The sequence below is a fragment of the Gopherus flavomarginatus genome, chromosome 8, assembly GCF_025201925.1.
Source record: "Gopherus flavomarginatus isolate rGopFla2 chromosome 8, rGopFla2.mat.asm, whole genome shotgun sequence".
Classification (NCBI taxonomy): domain Eukaryota; kingdom Metazoa; phylum Chordata; order Testudines; family Testudinidae; genus Gopherus; species Gopherus flavomarginatus.
Window position 1 is genome coordinate 47,937,160 of NC_066624.1, and position 24,818 is coordinate 47,961,977.

General features: G+C 48.4%; 1 non-coding gene across 1 annotated transcript; it reads right to left on the reverse strand.

Annotated features, from left to right (window-relative positions):
* Positions 1-22,482: 22,482 nt before the first annotated feature.
* TRNAS-CGA (transfer RNA serine (anticodon CGA)) lies at positions 22,483-22,564 on the reverse strand. The gene has a single exon. It is a non-coding gene; the product is annotated as a tRNA-Ser (tRNA).
* Positions 22,565-24,818: the final 2,254 nt, after the last annotated feature.

The following is a 24,818-nucleotide window of genomic DNA, read 5'->3' on the forward strand; positions in this document are numbered from 1 at the left end:
CTTAAACTTTCTCCGGTTTTATTTGCCATTATTTTAACTACTGGTTGTAACCTCAGGAGCCTTTTTGCCTGGTGTATTACTCCCCCAAGCGGGATAAAGGAACTGCCAATAGCCTCTTCCCAGGTGTCATTACTGTTCCATATTGTGTTAAAAGGACAAGGTCCTCCAGTGAGGTCTGGGGAATTGAGTGGGATAGCCAGGACAGGAACAGCAGTTTGAGAGTGGGCTGGGATGTGGCTGCAGACCCAGCATTTAGAAATAATAAGGGTCTGAGCTATCCAAACTTGCTGCTGGATAAAAGAATTGTCATTGTTGTGGACTCCCTAGACCTTAAGACACCAGCAGTTGAGGAACAGGCACCACCAGAGGCGTATGTTGGAGGCAGGGCCCTTCTGGTTCTGACAACCTCAACTGAGGAAACCGCAGTCACAGTTTTATGTCCACCAGGCAGCAGGCGCTAGGCACACTACTGCTTCTTCTAAGGCCTGGCTTTAGGTTGTCGTCTGCTTCTGGCAACCCTTATGAGAACGTAGATTGTAAGGTATTGCAGGCTGTTCCTCTACGTCTTTTTCTGGAGTCACAATTGACTCTGCGTGGTCCTGAAGTGATGATTGGTTCACTGGGGGTGGTGCATTCTTACACTGCAAAGCATGTATCCACTCTGAGATGCCAGACAGTTTAACAGCCGTCGGGGAGTAAGCAGTGCCTGGTGATTCTTTGATGTTCTTTAAGTCTCTTTACTATTTCTTCCTTGACTCTGGCTATAACAATGGCCTTCACACCTTTATCTTTTCCTGATGCATACATTCCTCATTCACACAAATAAATTGAGAATACAACAGTAGTATTTTACATCGAGCAAAAAAGCATTGCAAATTAAACCTTGCTAAGTTTTACAATTAATAACCAAGACAATTTACATTGAGACCCAGGCCTTCAATGTTTCTCTAATTTACTTAACATAGACACAACAGAGAATCCTGTCTCTTACTACCTAAATCGTAAAACAAAGAGTTAGAGAGGGCCCAATTTGTAATGCATATGGGAAAACAGAATCTTAAAGTCCCAGGGGGTCATTTCTTTCTGCTATTTAAAAAAGGTGGCTAGCAAGATGAAATCAAATTATACTTTAATTCTTATGAGATATTATAAAATCCTGCTCCTACATATCCCCTTTTGATGCTAAGATTATTAATCACCAGTGTCACTTCTTATTTAGTCCATGTAACAGAAAATACTGAGAGGTGGTTTGGGCCTGTGGCTTTAGCTTTGCATACATTTGTTTTATCCACCAGCACATTTTAAACACTTTGATTAAACACATATAATTTAAAACCAAAAACACAATTAGAGGTAGTAATATTAGTATGCCAGTAGTTGTGGGAGACCATCCAAAAAATATGTTATACCAATGGTAGGCTGTTATGTTTTTCTGCAGTGGCAATTCTTAATATGTCCCCATTTGTGTGTATAATATGAATGGTCCAATTTTCCACATTTTTTTTCTAGGAACTATGTTACCTTTTTACCTTTTAACAGATGATTGGTAACTGTTTGCCATTCAATGCCAAGATTGATAGAGAACTGAGCTAAATCAGTGCTTACACTAAGCTGAGACTCTTTTGTTGTTGTTGTGGCAAATAGTAAATGTGATTATTGGTAAACACAGTACTTACATTACATTTACATTTGTCTTCTAGTGGGTTGTTAACACTTTTTAAACACTTCCCCCCAAGAATTAACACATACACATAGCCCATTATACAGTACTTTGGATTATCTGAAAGACAAAAATAACATTTTTCTACTCCTTTTGGGGTGGCATTGATTATTACTTAAAAGATTCCTTTCTTTTACAAATACCCTTGCTGATTGCAGGCAAAACAGAGGAATTACCCCTGTATTTTCTTGTGTTTTTTGTTCTATAGGCAGGCCAGGTTTTAATGGGTTCTACTTTTTAAGAGTTATGTGGAAATTATTCCACTGTTTGGTTATTAAATTCATGAGGTGGTGTACCTCAAGTTTTTCCTTTTATATAGCAGACCAAGTTTGTAATGTTTTTCCTGCTGTGTTAAGCTTTAAGTTTATTCACAGGTAACAGCTGAGAAGCATCATTACCATATTACTTTAAAGGATTTTTCCAAAAATCATACACACTATAAGCTGTTACAGGGGTACTTACTAACACTAAATTTATTTTAATGTTTAATATTAACAATAACATTAGCATCAAATCTATTAAAGGTATCTTGTTATACCAGGCCTTTTATGTAGGCAATTTGTTTGCTGACCAGGTATGTTCTTTATTTGCAGCTTCTTTTGTGCTGGCAGTTCTCACCTTTCTTTATCAGTTGCATCAACACAGGCTTGGCTTTTGGATTCAAAGCCATCAGCAGAGCTCAGAGACTCTGTCTTAACACACAGCGATCAGAAAAAGAAAACACAGCCTATTGCGGCTCTTTTTGGAGCCCTAATAGGATTTTAATTCAGCAGCACGTGTCATAAACAGATAAGAAAAGTTAATAGCACAGAAATACTTTATATCTCTTTGACTGTAAAGGGTTAACAGGTTCAGTGAGCCTGGCTGTCACCTGACCAGAGGACCAATCAGAGGACAGGATACTTTCAAACCTTGAATGAGGGAAGTTTTTGTGTGTGCTGTTAGTGTTTGGTTCTTGTTCACTCTGGGGGCTCAGAGGGATCAGACGTGCAACCAGGTTTCTCTCCAATCTCTCCAATACAGGCTCTTACAAGTTCAGACTAGTGAGTACTAGGTAGATAAAGCGAGTTAGGCTTATGGTTGTTTTCTTTATTTCCAAATGTGTATTTGGTTGGAGGAAGTTCAAATGTGTATTTGGCTGAAAGGAGTTCAAATTGGTATTTTGCTGAAAAGATTTTAATTTGTACTTGTATCCTTAGGCTGGGAGGGTATTCCCAGTGTCTATAGCTGAAAGACCCTGTACCTATTCCGTTTTTTTTAAATTTACAAAGATAATTTTTACTGTTTTTTCATTCTTTAATTAAAAGCTTTTCTTGTTTAAGAACCTGATTTTTTTTTATTCAGGTGAGACCCCCAGGGACTGGGTCTGGATTCACCAGGGAATTGGTGGGGAGAAAGGAGGGAAGAGGGAGAGAGAGGCTGATTTCTCTCTGTGCCAGGATTACTTTCTCTCAGGAAGAGTCTGGGAGGGGGAGAGAGAAGGAGGGAGGACGGTGAATTGTCCTCTCTGTTTTGTGATTCAAGGAGTTTGAATCACACAGTGATCTTCCAGGGTAACCCAGGGAGGGGAAGCCTGGGAGAGGCAATGGTGAGGGAAAAGGTTTACTTTCCTTGTGTTAAGATCCAGAGGGTCTGGGTCTTGGGGGTCCCCGGGCAAGGTTTTGTGGGGACCAGAGTGTACCAGGCACTGGAATTCCTGGTTGGTGGCAGCGCTACAGGTTCTAAGCTGGTAATTGAGCTTAGAGGAATTCATGCTGGTACCCCATCTTTTGGACGCTAAGCTTCAGATTGGGGAATTATACCATGACAGCACGTTTCATTTGCATTTTTTCTACCCCTTTCTACAACATACACTGCACATGGCCTAGGGAAAATGCACATTCTTTCTATACTATAACTTATTAAAAACATTAGGCATATTAACTTTTACATAAGGTGTAACTGTTTCTTTTGTTCTTACAGAGTTTTCATGTACCCTTATAAAAATGACTGTCTGATTACACAGAGCTATTTTAAGGCTCAGTGTTTTTAATATTGCTTCTTTTTGTTTTGTGCACCTCATCTCTGCTGTTGCTTCAGAGGGTCACTGTTAATTTCTTATTCTTTCATTACAACTTTTATTTGCTATTGTTTAAAAAAATAAACAAACAAACAAAAAGACTTCAGAATCTCTCCCTATTCTCCTGATTTTGACTGCCCTATTGCAGCCATGACTTGGTCTTTATTTAAAAACGTTATAATTTTTGTAAAGAATCAAGTTACCCCTTAAGGGTTAAATGCTAAATCCCAAAGCCAACCAGCACTAATTACCTGTGTCTTGCAAAAAGGTCTGTCAGTTTTGCAACTTTGAATTAAAGAGTCAAATGAATTTTTAGTGGCATTAAAAATAAAAACAAAATCAATTTATCTCACACCTAGAAAACAGGAGTTTTACAAACCAGATGTGTTGGTTTAGATTCCTAGAACGTTACATATTTTCACAGACAAATAGATACATACACATTTTCTTTTCCTTAATATTTCTTTACATTGTTTTTACATAGCTGTATATATATATATATATATATATATATGGATTATTTACAGGCATTCTTCTGGAAAAAGGGCCCATTTTCCCTTCAGAATGGCTGCAAAGAAACCAAGAATAATTTCTCTTTAACATGGTCCTTTTTAACATTTTCCACAAAGTTTAACAGCTTAATTCTCTTCAGCCTCTGTAGAGTTAACTTTTCACTCCTTTCTTAAATCACTTGTTTATGTCCCAAAATGACACCTTTATCACCTCAGGTTTCACCATTTTAAGTATTGTTCCAGGGGTTCATGCCTGCACTTGCTGCTTTTCTTAATCCTGACACTATTCCCTTAGGGCTTTCAACCTGTTTTTCAGTTTGTTTATGTGAAAGTAGGGAAAAGAATTGACAAGGATTTGTAGGGAATCTTAATGCATGTCAGTCTGTTAGCAAAAGTTAGGCTAACAGTAACCCTAATGACGTGAAACTTGTAAAAGCGAGAATAATGTAAGGTTAGTAGGAAAAAACTGTGTGAGAAGTTATCACAACCTTGCACTGAGGGAGGGAGTGCCCTAGGACACGGGGTTACCCCAGTCCTGAACAGGTATAAATGCTTGCTGTAATTGTTTACCTGTTAAGAGACCTGTCCAGGACTGGGGTAACCCAGTGTCCTAGGGCACTCCCTCCTGCTATTGCAATCGCTGAAGTTAAAATAAAGTATTTGATTTTGCTGCACCCAAACAAAAAGCAAGAACTGAGTTTTTCTCCGACAATTTGGGGGCTCATCCGGGATGGCAACACCTACTGAGATACAAAGTGGTATTGGGAAAAGGCCCCAATAAGGTTAGTTTATAGCAGTACTGAAAAACTGCTGGGTTGGCCAACAAGGTAATGCATAGGTAAATGCATTAGGTAATGCATAGGTAAATGCATTAGGTATGCACCGGTGCTAAGGAGTTTTTACCACCTCAAAAGGGGTTGTTATACCGCCTCATGGTATTGGGTCCAGACATAAGGTACAGATGTATCGTGGTATTTACAAATAAGGCCTTGGTGTGTGTGTGTGTACACTAGTGTAAGTAACTGTTACCGGAAGACGCCCAGAGTACCCTGTAAAGCAAAAGCTCGTAACCAGGACTACTCTAACGCAAGCCCGGTAACTAGTGGATCTTTAGGAGATCCGACCCATGGTGGGCTGACTCAGCCTGGCATCGTTTGTTAAGAAAGCTACCTGGGTCTAGGAGCGGGTGAACCCATCTTCCCTCCCCCTTTCCTTTCCATGTGGGCTACTGACAATCTAATCATTTCACTGGATGCAGTCAGAGTAAGCGGCGCCGTCTCCCCGAGATTAGCCGGCGCTCTTTGCTGAAGGAAAATGTAGGAGGGTCATGGCCATCCTTGTTAGCCTCTCCTATGTAAGTACCCTGTAGGGAAAAATCCTTAGTTTATGTGCTGCTAGTGGGGACAGGGCATCCCCCCTGTGTGTGTATAATTGGAAAATGGGTAGGGGACAGTCTAAGCATTCCAGCTCACCCCCTAAGGGTACCCCATCTTACTTCATGTACGTACATTATGGTCCAACAACCTGCAGGTATTTAAAAAATTGGAATCTTTACACGAGTGAAAAGCCATCTAAACAATGCCCACTAAAAGGTACCTTCAATCTAGATAAGATCATACATCTAAAAGGAGCTTTTAATCACCAAAAAGCCTCTGACAGTGTGAGCAATTTGTCTATTAAAAAAAGAAACAGGTTAATTTGAAATTCAGCTTGGCCCAGAGATAAAGAGAAAGTTGCTCTGCATTCAAGGTAAAAAATCAACGCAGATTATGCTAAGTACAAAGAAAAACTGCTTTCGGCCCCAGCTGGCTGTAAAAAAACAATATAAACAAAGGCAAACCAAAGGCAATACAAGTTACAGAACTAAGATTACATTTGCAAAGCTTAACTGTCCAGTAAAATCCAACAGACTGCCTTTGTGACCCCGGAGCCGGTGTGGCTTGGTAATACCAAAGAAGCCACAGGCAGTAGACCTGGACTGGAATCTCTGAAAGAAATGCCGCAAGAGATTCCAGGGTGTAAAAAAACAGCCCTCCCAAAAGCAAAAGCATGTTGAAAATTCTGGACAAGCTGTATACAGAATAATCTCCCATCCACCTCTCTCCCTTCTCTGAATGTTATACACAGACGTGGTCAGTCTGAACATGTGTATGTAAAAAAATGGCATAGGGCTTGAAGCATTAATGTTTTTCCTAAGTAATGTGGGAGCGTTCCCAACACTCCATTGTTGTTTTATTATTTTATTAATAAAGCTTTAAAATTCAGTTATATAGTGTGTTTTCTTTATCTTCCCCCAAGGTCCTGCAGTGTCAGCCTGATCACCTAACACAAGGGATAAATTGGTAACAGAAATTTATCACAATTTGGTGAGCAATTGAAAAGGGGGGAACCCTGCAGAATTTACACCATCTGTTTGTTTTACCCTTGTTATTTTTATGTTTGTTTTGCTTGGTATTGTTGATGTTATATGTTAAGAATTGCATGATTAAAGAAGTGCCCACTCTCAGCCGCAGTAAGTCTAAAAATTGAAGAGGGGTTTAGCATTCCTCTCTCCACCCTGGTTAACCGGAAAGGGTGGCAGGTGAATATACCCCAGCTGTAGCAAAACTGGACAATAAAAAAGTTGGAAAAAAGGAAAAAAATATGTACTTGATAACTAAAATTAAGCGACTAAAAGCATAAATAATAAACCAGGAGGCAATTCAAACCTACGCCCACGGACCCACAGGCAGCTGCTATGAATCGTTCCCCTTCGAACCCCATGGCGCCACAATAAAGGTAAAAAACATTTTAAAATCTCTATTGGGGTGTCGTCGAAGAATTGTCCGGGGGCCTTCTGTCTCTGTTGGGCTCACACCATCTGAACTTACTGACTGTGGAGCAAGATCAAATGCAAAGTTGATTTTGCTGCACCCAAACTAAAAGCAAAAACTAAGTTTTTCTCCAACATTTATCTGTTGCTTGCCTGCTTCTCTGGGCCCGATCCTGCTTTTTTTTTTCCAATGAACCGTTTGTGAGTGATATTGTGGTCATTTCACAATTTTGAAAGAAATGTTCAAGGAAAGGGACCAGGAAGGGTGGGAGCTAGTTGAGGAGCCCACCCTCCTTGCTGAATTGGTAGTGGAACACTAAAGAATCAGTTTTTGAGGCAGACAACAAAGGGGAACAGAACAAGGGGCTTTTTGTCCTTTTTACAATGAGATGGGAGTATGAAGGGGGTTGGATCGATCCGGGGTTTGGAGAACGGGGTAAAGGGGAGCGCTCGGTCTGTTGGTGGGAGAGGAAGCTTTTAATAAAGCTTTTAACTTATTATTTGACTATTTGACAGAGGCAAGTTTTGAGTTTGTCCACCTATGATTTGCCTCTTGCTACCACTGCATGAAACAATTAACCTCTCCTTTAGCCAGTTTAGTTTTAGGTTGGCCGAATTTGTCCTTTAAGATGTCCACTCAGTCTTTGTTCCAAGATTTTAATAGTGGCCACTGAGTTTTGGGATCCCCCTGAGTTAGCCTAGACCATTTTTCCAGAAATTTACGGGAGTCTGGAGCCTTTTTACAGGAGTCCAGATCCATCCTAAATACATAATACATAAAATGAGCCGGCGTTCATTTAGGGAATGGTCCCAACTTAGACGTCTGGTTACCAATACAGGAGGACTTCACACACCAATCACACAAGAAGGAAATTCGGGTTCCTCAGAGCGATGCCCAGTGCAACACACAAAAGGAGCCCACACGCTACTGCCTCAATCGTCCTTGCTTTTACACCAGGAGTTTTACCCAAAGTGCGGTGCAGCTGCGATTGTGCAGATTCCAGTCACTCAGACCGCAGGGACAGGGACCCCTTGGTCGGTCTATCCCCGGACGGAGACAGCACCCAGACTCAAACACTCCACAAGAGGACGGATACACATAGAGACAGGACAGTCCTCAGTCTGGACAAAACACAGAAATAATTACCTGACCAGATTCCTGATGTCAGATCCCGGGATCCCTACCGGAACATAGTGGGAACCAATAGGTTTGATGGCGCAGACCTCACTGTGGCTGTGCGACTTTCCATTCTAGTGGAGGACCGCTCGGGCCAAATGCCCAGGTGCTGGCTGCCACGGTCATCCTACAAAAACGGTCAGGAATCACACAGCCCCATTGAAGACGGTTGCCATCTTGGTGGAACCTTCAAATTGTCAAAGTTAGAATCAGGACTCACAATTTGTCAGACCACTCTGTTTTATTAGCGCAGCGCTCCGCCAATAACACCCAGATAATGTGAGTGGCCATGAAAGACCCAAACAGTCTTATTTATACAGATAAAGAGCGGGAATTAGACAAAGGGACAAAGAAAGCAAAACAGTAAAATTCATCTGGGGCACAGCATGCATATCCTACTTCCTTACTTACTCTTATCGATCTAAGGCTAATACTTCACCAATTGCCCTTAAACGGTCCAATTGTTCTATGTTAATGTCTGTATTCCTGACACCTGGATTGCAGCATTCCAATAGTTTTGCTTAAAGGTACAGACAGCATTTCTTTAATCCTTTCTATTTTCACAATGTAATTCATTCTACTTTCACACAATCAAATGAGGGAGTCCCATCTTCTGTGTGATCTGCAACTGTCTGGGCCAGAGTGGGGTGGAGCTAAGGAGAGAGTGGGATCCCACGAAGAGTCAGGGAGCAGAGCTGCACAGGTGTAGTGCCAGAAACTGCTACATGTAGGAATTTGCAACCTGTAGCAGTTACTGATACCTGAGGGACATTTTGGAGCATGAGCTTTCGTGGGTGAATGCATCTGACGAAGTGGGTATTCACCCACGAAAGCTCATGCTCCAAAATGTCTGTTAGTCTATAAGGCGCCACAGGACTCTTTGCTGTTTTTACAGATCCAGACTAACACGGCTACCTGTCTGATACTTGATACCTGAGGTTGTTCTTATTTGCTGACTTGTCCTAATTTGCTAAAACTTGACAGTGGTTTCTCTAGCAAAGACCAGTCCCTGTCCCCTTGGTCCAGACATTCGCATTCACATCAGGCTTCAAGTTGAGAATCATTTCCCATTCCTGCTCTGTGGGAGGGGAGACTTTTAAACGCGCTCTCTGTGCAACTGCACATGGCTAAGCAAAGAGAACAAACCCCAAATCCCCCCCCCCAGAGCTTTGGGAGCCAGGTTTGCTGTGGGAAATTTTCAAGCCTGGTGTCATAAACAGATAGCTAAGGGTTAATGTCTCTTTCACCTGAAAAAAAAAAAGTAACCTGAAGCACCTGACCAGAGGACCAATCAGGAAACAGGATTTTTTCAACTCTGGGTGGAGGGAAGTTTGTGTCTGAGTTCTTTGTCTTCTGCCTGTATGCTCTCTCTGATGAGAAGTGATTTCTGTTTCCTGCTTTCTAATCTTCTGTTTCCCAGTTGTAAGTACAAAGAGATCAGATAGTGAGTTATATGGTTTTTTTTCTTTTGTATTTACATGTCTATAGTTGCTGGAGTGCTTTAAATTGTATTCTTTTTGAATAAGGCTGTTTATTCAATATTCTTTTAAGCAATTGACCCTGTATTTGTCACCTTAATACAGACAGACCATTTGTATGTATTTTTCTTTCTTTTTTATTTAAAGCTTTCTTTTAAGACCTGTTGGAGTTTTTCTTTAGTGAGGAACTCCAGGGAATTGGGTCTGCAGCTCACCAGGGAATTGGTGGGAGGAAGAAGTCAGGGGGAGATCTGTGGGTGTTAGATTTACTAGCCTGACTTTGCATTCCCTCTGGGTGAAGAGGGAAGTGCTTTTATTTCCAGGACTGGAATTAGAGAGGGTGGACTCCCTCTGCTTAGAATCACGGAGGTTGCTTCTGTGTATCTCTCCAGGAGCACCTGGAGGGGGGAAAGGGAAAAGGATTATTTCCCTTTGTTGTGAGACTCAAGGGATTTGGGTCTTGGGGTCCCCAGGGAAGGTTTTTGTGGGGACCAGAGTGTCCCAAAACACTCTAATTTTTTGGGTGGTGGCAGCAGTACCAGGTCCAAGCTGGTAACTAAGCTTGGAGGTTTTCATACTAACCCCCATATTTTGGACGCTAAGGTCCAAATCTGGGACTAGGTTATTGACACCTGGGCATTGTGATGATTGACCAGTTCATCGTGATTATTTATTCTGTGGTATTGAAGCCTTATTATACTCATGGCTGAGTGGTTAAGGTGTTAGAATTGATAAATCCAATAGTATTCCCCTCTGTAGGTTTGAATCCTGCTCACAACCTCTCACACAGGCAATACTTTTATACAAACTGATGCGCTCAATTCTCTCCCCACCCCAAGTAAATCCTGTTCTTCTCCTTTCATACAGATGCCTGGGACACCACCTCACACTGTGTCCCTGAGGTGTCAGGCAAACTCTCAGCACCTGAAGTCTCTGCCACTCACCTGGTGCCCCATAGGTCAGCCATAGCCCTGGTTCTGCTCCTCTCTTTAGAGCATGAAAGGAGCCGAGTCAGTGAATGCAGGGGTGCTATGAGGCTGCAGAACCAACAGGGGAAAAAAAAATGGTGCTCAGCACCCACTGGCAGCCAGCTCTGCCCCTGCTTCGGGCCTTGTGGACAAGCTCCTGCCAGGACCGGCGCTAGGGTTTTGAGTGCCCTAGGTGGATGGCAATTTTGCCAGCCCGTGCGCTGGTCCAGCGGCTCTGGTGGAGCTGCCGCAGTGGTGCCTGCGGAGGGTCCGGTGCTCCGCGGCTCCAGTGGAGCTGCCGCAGTGGTGTCTGCAGGAGGTCCACCGGAGCCGCGCGAGCAGCCGACTGTCTGCAGGCACGACTGCGGCAGCTCCACGGGAGCTGCCTGCCACCCCCTTCGGACACCCTGGGCTGCCGGCTGCCGCGGCGGCGCCCTGACCCAGGGGACCCCCCGGACTGCCGGCTGCTGCCGGCAGCTCAGACTCCCTCTCTGTCCCAGCAGCAGCGGCTGCTCCACCATTTAAAAAAAATTGGGGGGGGCTTTTTGGCGCCCTCAAATCTCAGTGCCCCAGGCAATGGCCTAGTCCTCCTGAATGGTTGCACTGGCCCTGGCTCCTGCTCTTCCCCATCAGCACCTCCCCCTGCAGTGATCAGCTGTTCAGTGGGGTGCAGGGAGAGGAATGGAGCAGGAAGATGCAGGGCAGGAAGGGGTGGGACTTGGGGGAAGGGGTGGAGTGGGGAACGGCAGAAAGGGGGGGATTTGTCCCAGGTCCTGCACCCCTCTAGGGCCAGCCCTGAAGGGAGGCACTGACTATTACAGTGGCAATAAAACTGACCAGCATTGCGAGGGAGACTGAAGATCAGCTCTCATCAGGTCCCTTCTCTCCCCCACGGTGAGCCAGACACTGCTCTCTCCTGGCTCTCACTCTAGCAACTGGATGCCAAGGAGCCATTTCCCCACAGGAAGTGCATTGAGTGCCCCTGTGGTGCTGGGGGGGCTGGTGCTGCTGCTGCCTGTGGGGCTGGCAGGGGGGTTGATGTCTGCACAGACTCTCAGCTGCCAGGCCGGAGGGGGCACTCGAGACCTTACTAGACTGGCTCAATGAAGACTGGGGGTTGACAGACTAATACAGACTTTCTCCAGAGCCCAGAGCAGCATTCACCCGCACAGCCAGGCAATGGGCATTTACCACAGAGTGGAGCCAAGGGGGAGGTGTCAGCTGCTGTTCCAGCTCCTCGAGGACAGGCCCTGTCAGCCAACAGATACTTCTTACTCACCACAGCTAAGGTCGTCTGGTTCCTCTCATGGGAGAAGTATGGAGCAGCCATTTGTTTTCCTGTTTGTGCTCCTCTGTGATGTGAAAATCGGGGAGGGGAGGTGGATGCCCCACTTCCCTTCCTAAATGACATCCAGTGGGGGAAGCCAGGACAACAAGGTGGGGCAACAAGTGGTGGCCAGACTCTTACTGTCAGGGTCTAGTCTAGCTCATGGTCCAGCTCAAGTTCCTCCCCACATCACTGGCCCCCAGTCCCCTTCTGCCACCAGCTCAACCCGGGAACTAAGGCAGGAATGGTGTGAGGAAGCAAGTCAAGCTGAGCATGGCAGGCAAAATCGAGTCTTGTCTTCGTGGGCCACTCACAATGACATCCTTTTTGTGTGCCATGGCCATGGCCGATAAAAATATCCCAGACAGAGAAGTAGCAGGCCAAAACAGCATCATGCAGGTGCCAAAGCAGCTCAATTGGGCAAGCATTAGCATGAAAATCTAAACGTCCCTGGTTCAATCCTTGGCTTTAACAGCCCTTTTATCTTTCTTTGTGTGGAGGTGGCTTGTATTCTGGGAACGCAGCAGCACCTTTACCTGAAGTGAATCCCTGATTTTGAGATCCCCAACAAGACAATGGAGCATGGACTTCTGCCCCAGTTGGCCCACCTGACCTTTTAAAATCAGAGACGGGAGCTGTATTTCCCATGTGACTTATTGGTTGACCCTATATGGTGGGAAGAGAATGAGGCAGGATGGCCCTCGGAGATGGTGCCAGAGGGGACCAAAGCTCCTCTCCACAGCTGAGCGAGGGCAGTACTGGGGAAGGGGCATCTGTAAAAGTGTCCACGTGGAACATGGCAGGGATTGGAGGGCCCAGGAGGAGATTGTAGGATGTTCAGTGACTTGGAGAAGCTGGACTTGGACATGGTGTGCATTCAGGAAATGCACATTAACAGCTTTAGGTGGCTTGATGGGCAGAGGGTGATTGGAGGAAGGGCCTGTCTTTCTGGCCTTCCTGGCCAGGGAAGAATGATAAGGTTGGAGTCTTGTTCTTCACATTTGCAGTGCTCCATGGCACCTGTTACCAATAAATTAGTGTTTATGGTCCCCAGTTAAAGTGTGAAAGGAATTGGCTCCCTTCCTCTGGACTACACAGTCTTTGGTGTAGGGGTGAATTTTAATTGTGTCAGACGGCCTGAGAACCGCTGGTCCCATTTTCCCAACTGTCAGAGAAAACTCTTCTATGATGACAACTCCCTGGTGCAGGTTTGTAGTGAGGTCGGTTTAGAGGACATGTCTCTCCATAGTGGAGCCAGTGGAGAGCAGGAGGTAGCCTCCAATTCCTCTGATCTGAGCTCGCACCAGATACAGATGCGGTACACCTTTCTGCAGGGATAGGCCAGGAGTCACACTGATTTACGTGAAAGAGAGCATGCTGACAGCCCAGTTGCCACCCTCTTCCTCTTGCCCAGGTTTAATAGTCATGGATAGGCAGGAGGGAGGAAGAGTCCCAGGCTGGACCCCAGTACACCTCTCCTCCTCTGGGCATCTGGAGCAGAGGCAGCTGGTGCTGACAGCTCCAAGGGAAGGCTTAAAAGCCACAGAGCAATTGAGGGTGGGGCAAGAGGAGGGGAGAGTTTCCCCCAAGAGGCTCTTTCCCAGCTGCTGAGAAGCACAGAAGTACCCAGTGTTTGCTCTTGCGGTGAAAGGGATTAATACATTTAGGCAGCCTGGCTAGCTCAGCTGGCAGCACCTCTGGCTCTTACTCTGAAGGTTGAAGTTACAATTCCCTGTCTGGGTGCTTGGGGCTCCTCTTCAACAATACAACACACAATCTGCTTAAGCCCCCACCCAGTAACCTGGGGAAACTAGCCCTGGCCACTGGGTCCCTCTAAGAGGGGATACTTTCCCCACTCACACGCACTGAGCGTAGAAAAGAAACTTTAAGAAAAAGGAGGAAACTCACCTTGTATTAACTTGGGAAAACACCACAATGAGGATTCATAACACAACCCTTTGAGCAAAACACCCACCCACAGCCCTCTGGGCAGTGGCCTTTTGCCTCCGGCTCGTAAATCCAGACACCAAAAGCTCTGTGGATGTGCCCCTCCCTCCACTGCACCTCACCCACAGCTGCTGCTCTGGGTCAATGAAAACCCAGAGTTCACCTCTCACCTCCCGGTGGGAAAGCCCCTTTCTCCATCCACTGTCTGGCCATATTGCCGGCCACTTGCTGTTCCACCCTGTCACCGCTCTGCTGGCCCCCCTCTGCTCTGGGACGTCTTGTGGTCCCTCCAGGAGTGGAACAGGCTCCCTAAAATAGTGGCCACCAGAGCCCGAACACTAGCTCCACCCCTTCCACTCGAGGCCACGCCCCTGCACCACCCCTTCTCCCCAAGGCCCCACTCCTGTGCGGCCTCTTCCCCCCAAGACCCCACCTCCTGCTCACTGCTCTCTGCCCCCTCCCCCCTCACTCGCCCTTATGGTCATTACAAAGTGGCAAGGCCGAGCTCTCCCATTTTTAAAAGTTCTGGGGTGTTGTTCCCCCCTGTTCAGGCACCCCTGGGTCCCTGCACTTCACACAGCTCTCCCTGATTTCAGCTGTTAGTGAGGAAGCCTCACTGCTAGCGCAGACTGGGTAGTTTGTTGGATGAGAGACACTGTCCCAAAGCAGGACTAATGCTTAGACCTGGTGATCAGTGATTTCAGATCTGTTGGTCTCCAGCAAGACTCTACAGTGAGTCTTAATCAGCTCTGTTATTACACAGAGACGAACAAAAGGGTCAAATGGTGCCTGGAAGGCTTAAGAAGAATCCACCTCACCGAGTACAACGCTTGTCGCTACCTGCTCTCAACCCCACTGAGAATGTTTTGGGGTCACTCCTCGCCTTTATCAATCTAGGGAGAATCACAATTCACAGATGCCCCAGTGGCACAATTGGTTAGTGTGCAGTACTTATAGAGCAGTGCTGAGAGGAGCTATGCTGAGGTTGGGAGTTCAAACCTCACCTAGAGCACTGGTTTTCATTGACCAAGTAACATCACTCCCTTATTCAGCCTAGTTTAATGTACAATTCCAGCCCAGGGGACACTGAGGCAGGGGCGAAGTTAAAAATGCCCCCTTCACTTACTACCTCCTCTCCAGAGTGCAGGTCAGAATCAACAGTCTTTTCTCCCCCACCAGCCCCTGTGCCAGGATACCTCCAGCAGAGCCTGGAGTCCTGCTCATGGCATCTGTACTATTGACAAACCCTAAGTGACAGGAACAAAACACTCAAATCCCACCTGGTGCAGGGAGCCAGGTTTGCTCTTCAAATTCTGTTGTTGGTACATTTCCAGGTCTGGGAATGTCCCACAACATCATTTAATGGGAAGCTGCCTGCAGAACAGTGACACTGCACAGAGCTGCTGTGGAGGAAGGGTGGGAACTGGTAACATTTTGAGGATTGTTTGGGAAATTAGCCTTTTTTTTGTGAGGTTAATAACTATCTCCTCAACTTTATTTACTCAACTTAAAAATTGTTGTCACTTGATTTTTGCATCTCCCTGTGAAAATACAACTGACACGTGTGGCTTTCTACAGGGGGTCATGATGTTAAAGTTGAGGAATTCAGTTTCTGTACTTGTGTGGGGGGGGGGGTGTTACTTTTTTACAGCTGCCTCACAGCCAGGCACACCGGGCTGCTAGCTGTACCCACTGTTCTTGACAGGGGCCCCTGCTGAACCCTGAGGGCTGCACTGCAGTGCTGGGGTGATGCTGCAGGGGAGAAGCTGCTGTGGAGCAATGTAGAGCACGATGATTCAGTTCTCACTGAATTGTCACTTCAAATTGTTTGCTCAGACCAGCTTCCCCAGCACACTCATGGCTGCGCATCAGTGTAAGTGTGTCCTTGGCTGAACAGCAAGAATTCCTACCCATTTCCCTTCCGGCTGGAGCAGGATGAGAGTGTGTTTGTGTGAACGACATTGCTGTAGATTGTTGTTCATTCCCCACTCTGACAACTCAGACAGTCCCTTTCCTAGTCAAATCTCCAGCACATCATTCCAATAGCCGGGGGCAGGTTTTCTCTGGGGCACTGAAATATTTCCGGGGGCTGGTGCATGAACTCAGCCTTGCATTCCACCCTTGATGTTTCCTGGACTAACAACAGCAGCAGAAAGAAAGAGCTGAGCCAATATCTCCCTCTCAGGGATGCAGGTGGGCACGTCCCCTCTGTCTGACCATTGCCATTGCAGGAGAGAAGGGTTCACTGGAATCGAATGCCCTGGCTCAGACAAGAGACACAGGGAGGTTTTGCTGTTCATGGATCTGTGCAAAGGAAATTGTGTCTCTGTATGAAATTGAGGCTGGAAATGAAACGTCAACATGGTGGCCCAATGCCCTAAGGAATGTGAGTGAAGGACTCAGGCTGAGAAATGATTTAACAGGGGCTTGTTTCAATTTATTGGCCTGATTAAAACTATGGCTAAAAGTCCCCTGTAACAGGGGCTGCGGGTCAGGTCAGGCAGTTCTGTGCAGAGTGTTCAGAGGTGCCCTGTATCTGCCCTTTCTCTGCACCGTCCCTGCTCCCAGAATGCACCAGGCCCTGGACTGAACTCTTCCCTTGTGGGCAGAGCTGGTTGCAGAGGCAGGAAATGAAATGTCCTCATGGTGACCCAATGCTCTAGGGAATGTGGGTGAACTGAGAAATCATTTAACGGGTTTGTTTCAATTTATTGCCCTGACTAAAACTATGGCTAAAAGGCAGCCACTGTTGTTAGTACTTGTACCTGTGTAGGGACACCCCAGTGGGTGTTAAGTCCATTGTTTTCACCAGAGGCAGTCGATTATTTTATCAAGGTACAAATTTCTTGGTCAAGGCCTAGACTCCAGAGAAAACAATACACTGCTGATAAGAAGTATATAAAAAGATTTTGCAGCCACCATGGGCATAGCTATGTGTCGTGTTTCACTCTTTATATCTGGCACCACCTCCTTTCCCTTTAGCCTTGTAGTTGACCAAGGGCAAAGCTGAACATCTCTTCAGATACCAGGGAGTGTTTATGTCCATCCCTGCGAGCTACACAAGGGTTTGATGTTGCTGCTTTCAATCCTCTGGCTCTGCTGGGATAAGGAACAATTCAGGCTGTCACTGAACTGAAGGAGGAAGATCATTTTTTGACAGGGAGAGGGACGCCTCCTCTTAAAGGTGTTTGTCTGGCTGGCAGTCCTGGTTCCCAGGTCTTGCCCATGGGGCTCCAGCAGTTTTGGGACCGGGTCACTCCCTTAGCCCCACCTGCCGCCCCCAGGCGCTCCCCCCCCCGGGGCCCCGGCAGTGCAGCATCTGCCTGCTCGCTCCAGTGGCTGCCGGCCCCTCCCCATGGCAGGGCGGGGCAGAGCTGTGCCTCCACATGCTGCCCCCATCCCAAGCCCCTGCAGCCAATGGGACACTGCAGGGGTGATGCCTGGGGGCAGCAGCATGCAGAGGTCCCCCAGCCCGCCCCGCCTTCGAGCCCCAGGTAAGAGCCGCACTCCTGACTCCCTCCCAGAGCCTGCACCCCCCCCTTCCCACATACCCCCTCCTCCCTCCAAACTCCCTCCCAGAACCTGCACCCCGTCCACACCTCCCAGCCCCCAAATTCCCTCCCAGAGCCTGCACCCCATCCCTCCACACACCCCAGCCCCCAAACTCCCTCCCACAGCCTGCACGCCCCTCCACATTCGCCTGCCCCCAACTCCCTCCCACAGCCTGCACCGCCTCCCTCGACACACCCACTAACGCCTGCCCCCAATCTCCCTCCTAGAGCCTGCACTGCCACCCCTCCTCCTGTTCCCCCTACCCCAGCCCAAAGCCTGCACCCAGCACCCAAACTCCATACCACAGCCTGCACTCTAGAACCCCTCCCCCACCCAAACTCCCTCCCAGAGACCAGCCTCTCACCCCTTCTGCACCCAAATTCCCCCCAAAGCATGCACCCCTCTTGCATCTCAATCCCCAACCCCAACCCAGGGTCTGAACCCTAGACCTCCTCCCCCCACTCAAACTCCCTCCTAGAGCCTTAGGCAGCTGAGAGGCAGAGTTTTGGGGATTGGGTTCTGAGTGGTATGAGTGACATTACTGGCCCACTGTGAGGACTGGAGGACTGGCACTGGCCCTAAGGTAAATTGAGGTTGAGACCCTGCTTTAAGGGATTGAAGCAATGCTGGGGAGACTGACGGGAAGGGAGCTGGGGAGCTGTGTGTGCTCCAAGCAGAGTTCTTGTTGTGCTCTGGTGACACAGAGCGGGGGTGGGGAGTTTGTAAGCTGTGGTGTTTGTATAGAGAGAAAGTTTAGTAACCTCTAGCTTAAAAACTGTTCCTGCTCTGGGCTATACATGACACTCTTTGTTGCGAGGATAGATCAGTGGGTGAATGTTTCCCTGCAGGATAATTGGTTCCTAGTTACAATCCAAGCGGTTCCCTTGAAAAAATTTTTCGAATGAAAATGGATTTCCAGACCCATCTCCAGTATGTTCAGGAGTTCGCTGGATGGAGATGGTTGAAATGAATTTAAACACTCAGCATTTTCCTGTGCAAATGTATAAAGACCTAGCAGAGCTGTCCAGCAGCTGAAATCAGTTCCAGTCCTCGGTGTCTCTGTATCTGAGGCATGTGCGACACCTCTGTGGTGATGACAGGTGAAAAAATGCTGGATTCAATGAAAGATGAGACCATAGGAGGGGAAGGTGAACAGCAGCACCACACAGGGTCATAACACTGAGATATGGGGCTTTGCTGTCACTGCCCCTGTGTTTTCCATCATTTATATCCTAAGGAACACACCCTCCTCCTCCCCCCCACACTGTCACACACAACCTTCTCCCCTTGAGCCCAATCCAACCCTCCCCCTCTCCCACACACACTCCATGGGACACAGCGCTCGGTGACTCACCCAGATGGGGGCTTGTCTCTGCATCTCCTGAGCAGGGAAGCAGAGAGCTGAAAGGGCCACAGGAGACCAATGGAGTTGGGCAGGACTAGAAAAGACTTCCCCTCCCTTCTCTTCTCAAGAGTCTTGTTAATCTCACCCATGGGACATTCCAGCACCGGGTGGGCTCAAAGCACCAACCTTCCCCTCAGCAATGGAAGGGGGAACCAGCTCTATCACACAGAAGGAGACTCTCCACCTCTGCTGCTGCCATTCTGCAGCCATTAATATGGATTTGTTTTAGCTAATGCTACCCCCCTCAACCCCTAATCCATCCATGAATCAAGGAGACAAGACCCTCAGTTGGGCATCAGAGGTGCAATGAGTTAGTGCACAGGACTTATAGTAGCCGTCCTGAGTGGAGTGATGCTGAAGTTGTGAATTCAAACCTCACCTAAAGCACTAGCTTTCTTTAAGCAAATGGCTTCTGCCAATCAGTTTGCCCTGCAGAAAATACAATTCCAGCTCAGAAGACACTGAGGTCCCCTTGCTTTACAGAGAGCAGGGCAGATTCCACAGATCTACCAGGCTCTGCTCTCCACCAGCCGCCTGTGTCAGAAGGGGTCAAGCAGAGCCCAGAGCACTGCCCCCAACTCTCCCTCAATCTTTGCTCCCCAAACCACCTTTGTGCTCACCCTCTTCGCTGTGACACTCAAACCCTGCCTGGCTTTCTGTATGTTGGTGTGGTTTTCGTCTGTCGTGTTGATGTGCATGTGTTTCCTGTGGGATTTTGGTGGATGCCTTGCATAGTTTTGTGTGCGTGTGTGTATGACTTTTGCATGCAGATTGGCTTTTTCTTTGTATTCTTTTGGTATGTAGTTTTTGTGCTTTCTTGTTGTGGGCTTTTGCTGGATTTTTTGGCGTGGATTTGTTCTTTCTATGTTTTGTGTGGCTTTCCCTTATGCGTATATGGCTCTGTGTGCTGTGTGGGTTTGTTTTTTGTTATGTCTGTGTGGGTCTGTGCAGTCTGTGATTTTCTCATTCTCTCTGTGTGTTTGTCTCTCTGTTTGTATTTTCATGTGTAAATTCACTGGAACTTTTCAAAATCTGCACAGCTTTGCCAATTTTCACCAGGAATTTTTCTCCATTAAGAAATTCTCACGTGTTCCCTACCAGTTGGTGACCATTGCCCCAGGGGCTGTCAGTCTCAGGGGCCTGATTTCCCATTGACCCTTTCCCCTTTTATTGGGACTGGGAACTAGCCAACCAAAAACCCCACTAAGTTTTAGTAAAGGGCCAAAAGTCTCTTACACGAGCCAGCCCCATGAGGGTCACCTATGGCCAGAGAAGGAAGCACAAGATGGTCCCATGGTGTAATGGGCAGCACTCAGGACTCTGAAACCTGCAATCTGAGTTCAAATCTCAGTGCAACCTTGTGTTGGTTTGTGGTAAAGCCCTGGAGCTCAAAGTGCTCAATTTCCCTGTCTCTAGTTGTTTAAGAGTGAGTCTTTTTCCTCCTGCTGGGTGACTCACACCCACTGGAGCCAGGTCTTTGGTTGAGATGGCTGCAATGGATTGGGGTATAGAAGTGGCTATGGCTGCCTGTAGTCCTGTGGTTTGATCTGGTGGTTGGGATTCTTGCTGCTTCACCTGATGCCCACAAGTTTGGCCCTTGTACTTGCTGCCACACTTTTCGTTTGGCCCACACGGTGCTTGAAGAAAGAAGTGCCAGGGCCGGGATTAATAGTCAGGGCTTGGCAGGAGGGAGGGTGGAGCCCAGCCTGGAGCCCCTCACACCTTCCCTCCTCCAGACACCTAGAGCAGAGGCAGCTGGTGCTGACAGCTCCAAGGGAAGGTTTATAAGCCACAGAGCAACTGAAGGCGGGGCAAGAGGAGGGGAGGACCATGCCTCTGCATGGCCAGCAGACAGCCGCAAAGACCCTCGGCCAGGCTGCTCCCTGCCATGCCAAACACCCACTGAAAGCGACCCACAGACCAGCATGCAGGGCAGCTGCTGATGCTCTGTGTCCAACATCAGAAGAAGGTAGGAAAGCAGGGCCAGCCCCCTGGTGTGACCTCTGTCTGTTCCCACTCATAGTGCTCACTTTTGCCATGGGGCAGGAGATTTTACCCCAAGAGGCTTTTCCCCAGCTGGCAAGAAGCAGAGAAACACCCAGGCTCCCAAGGTGCTATTTACCAAGCCCCCTCAAGCACAGGGACAGGTGCACACTTGGAAGAGGGAAACTGCTCTACACGCCAGCCCGGCCAGCTGTCCATTTTCTTTGGCAAGTCAGGAAGGGCAAAGGCTAGACTGGAAGCACCTGCGGCTCATGCCCCAGCCTTTGTGATACCCAACCCCCAACTCCTTCCCAGGGCTCTAGCTGAAGGCAGAGCATTGGCCTGAGCCGCCAAGAAGAGGTTCCAGCGCTGAAGGGAGCAGGACTTTCAGCACGAAGGTAAAACTGCAGCAACACAACCACAAAGCAACTTGAACTCTCAACTCCTGCTCTGAAGTCAGATCCCTTATCCATTAGGCCACATGAGAAAAGCCCCTCCAAGCACTTCTTTAGAAAAGGCAGACACTGTGTTTCTCAGGTCTTCTACTGAGCGGGGCCGAGACTCTCTGGGCACAAGAAGTAGAGTTCCCAGCGACACGTGAGAATTAATTCTATGGAGCCAGGTGCAGGACTTTGGCAAGGAGGCTCAGGCTTGGGGGATTGGGGTGCAGTGGATGGGCTGGCTGTCTAGGTGAGGAGATTTAGTGACCCTCAGGTGCAGGAGGGAGGAAGAGAAGGAGGAATTGGCAGTGGCCGTGGAGAAGAAGAGGAAGGGTGGAGGTTCTTAGCAAGCCTGGGTAGCTCAGTCAGTAGACATCAGGCTCTTAATGGGAGGGGCCGGGGTTTGAGCTGCTGTCCAGGGACTCAACTTTTAAGCTGCCTTGTGTGCCAGGAGCCAAATGATTCCTGGTGGTGCCCAGAGCCATGTGTGGGACAGAGAGGCTGAGACTTGTGGCACCTGCTCTGCGGCAGGGATCCTGGCAGGTCAGACTCAAGGAAGGCTTCTGCGCTCAGAGCTGCTGACTTAGAGTTCCCGGGCAGTGCTCAATGCCTGCTCCACCTCAGGCCCTGCCCCCAAACCATCAAAATCTCTTCCTAACCTGGCTCTTTCTCTCCTCACTCCTCCAGCACACCCCTTCAATGGCCAGCGGGAGGCGCTGAAGCAGAAGAGGCGGAGCTTGTCGGCCAGGCCTGCTAGCAGGTGGGAGGTGCAGGGGCGTCTGCTGGGCAGCTTTTTTTTTTCCCTCTGTTTCTTCTGCAGCCCTGTAGCACCCATGGAGTCGCTGACTTGGCTCCTTTCACACACTAGAGAGAGGAGCAGAACCAGGATTATGGCTGATCTAGGGGGCACTAGGTGAGTGGCAGAGGCTTCAGGTGCTGAGAGTTTGCCTGACCCCTCAGGGACACAGTGTGAGGTGGTGTCCCAGGGATCTCTATGAAAGGAGCAGAACATGATTTATTGGGGTGGGGAGAGAATTGAGAGTGTCTCAGGGGGTTGTAGAGAGGTATTGCCCGTGTTAGAGACTGGCTAAAACACAGGCCTTGCTGTAAGCAGGATTTGAACCTGTGCAGGGGAACTCTATTGGATTTCGACTCCAACACCTTAACCACTTGGCCATCACAGCTGTGAGCACAAAACTGCCCCACTGCCAGAGAAACTGGTAAAGAATCACAATGCCCAGGTGTGAAGTCATCTGAACTACAGAATTCCCACAGCAAACCTGGCTCCCAAAGCACAGGGGGGATTTTGGGTTTGTTCTCTTTGCTTAGACATGTACAGTCGCACAGAGAGCGCGTTTAAAAGTCTCCCCTCCCACAGATCGGGAATGGGAAATGATTCTCAACTTGAAGCTTGATGTGAATGAGGATGTCTGGACCACAGGGCCAGGGACTGGCCTTTGCTATAGAAACCAGTGACACACGGAACCAGGTTAAGGAAAATGTTTCCTGGAGTCAGTAGCTGGAATAGCAGCAGTATTGTGCAGAGAAATGTCTCTCAAGAGGAGTCAGCACATTGGTGGTTCAGTAGCAGATGTCACAGATACAGCGGGGTGGTCTGTGGATTGGGAGTGAGGGGCACTGGCAGAGCAGTGAGAGGGGAGCCCAGGGCTGGGATAATAGGGGCTGTGGGTCAGGACAAGCAGTTCTGCGCGGAGTGTTGAGAGCTGCCCTGTATCTGCCCTTTCTCTGCACCGTCCCTGCTCCCAGAATGCACCAGGCCCTGGACTGAACTCTTCCTCTGCAGGCTGAGCTGGTTTTGTTTGCTGTGATCCTGTTGGATGGGCAGTGGGTGGAGTGACAGTCCCAGCCCACAGCCAATGCCCCCCTGTCACCCAGCACCCTTGGCCCCAGGTCCACCTAGCCTAGTAGAGAACTCAGCAGGGAAGGTCAGCCAGGAGCTGTGCCCTGCCAGGCACTCAGGGGCATCTACCCTGCAGCTGGGGGATCTCCCCAGCGTGGTCCATGGGAGCTCACGCACTAATGGGGTAGTGGCAGCAGCTGCGTGGTGGGTTGGGCTGGTGACTTGGGTCCATCTCCTGGGGTTGGCTGGGTTCATGCTCAGACGACTGGCCCCAGTCACCGGCCGAGCCCCCCAGCCACGCTGCTGCTGTTAGCGCACTAGCCTTGGGTGGAAGCTGCTGGCTGGCTGGACCCTGAGAGTGAATCAGGCACTAGGGGAAACCCCCCGGCCTGAAGATTCGTTGCCGAGATTCCTGGGAGCTGTCCATCCCTATGGCTTGTGTGGCTGTCCCTGGGGGCCCAGCAATGGCTCTGGAGGGCGACTCGTGTCACCTGGGGGGAGGTGATCCAGGCAGTGGGCAGCCGGGGTGTCTGACTTACTGGTAAAATTGGTCTCTTCACTCCATGGTGCTCGGCGGCCTGGGTCAATACCGACACCTCCCAGGAACAGGTCGGGGTTGAGTGGGGTTAGAATTTTCCTCTAAAGTGATTTTAGGGTCTGATCCTGCAAGTCCCCCATGTACCCAGTACAGGATGGGTCCAGGCACCTCACTCGATCCAGTGCTGGCATATACAGCAGAGAATTGGAAGTGGCAAATCGGGGGGTCATATAAAGAGACTAGAAATACAAGAAGTTACTTTTGAAAGGAGAAAAGAAAAAGACGACATTCCCGAGCTGTTTAATAGGGCGTTTGCCCCTTGCAGGCTGCGAAGGGAAATCTCAGGGGTTGTGTTCACCTGTTCCCAGGGCTGTGTCCTCAAGACAGATTTGTGGGAGAAAGGAAATCACCACTGAGAGAGGAGTTGGGCTCAGGGTGGATTTTTGTGCTTTATCAGGGAATTTAGGATCTGGGACTGGAGCCTTAAAGAGGGAGCGGGTGAAGGCTCCCCTCTGCTTTCAGGCTGAAGGAATCCTGGGTTTGGTCAGTCCATCTGGGGGGTCACATCGCTCCCAGGCAAAGAGAGGAGGACAACTCCTCTCACAATGACACATGCAGATCCTGGAGAAGAAGAAAGAGATAAGAGACCAGCAGCAGGTGAAGGTGACTGAGGAGGGGAATCCCTTGTGCATGTTACAGAACACTTGGGAAGCTGTGGCCATTCAAACACACTGAGCTTTACTAATGAGCAAGGCCAGACTGCTGTGACTCGGAGAAGGGTTTAGGTGTCATAATGGACAAACAGCTCAGCATGAAATGCCTGTGCGATGCTGTCGTTGTCCTTGGATGTACAGACAGGAGAACAGTGACTAGATATAGGGCACTAGTGTTATCTCTGTACAACATTGGTCAGACCAACACTGGACTTTTGCACACAGTCGTCCTGGCCACATTTTAAGTTGAAGAATGAAAAATTGGACAGGGGGGCAGAGAAGAGGAAAAAAAGCGCTGAAAAGTTGCCTTCCAGTGCGAGACAAGA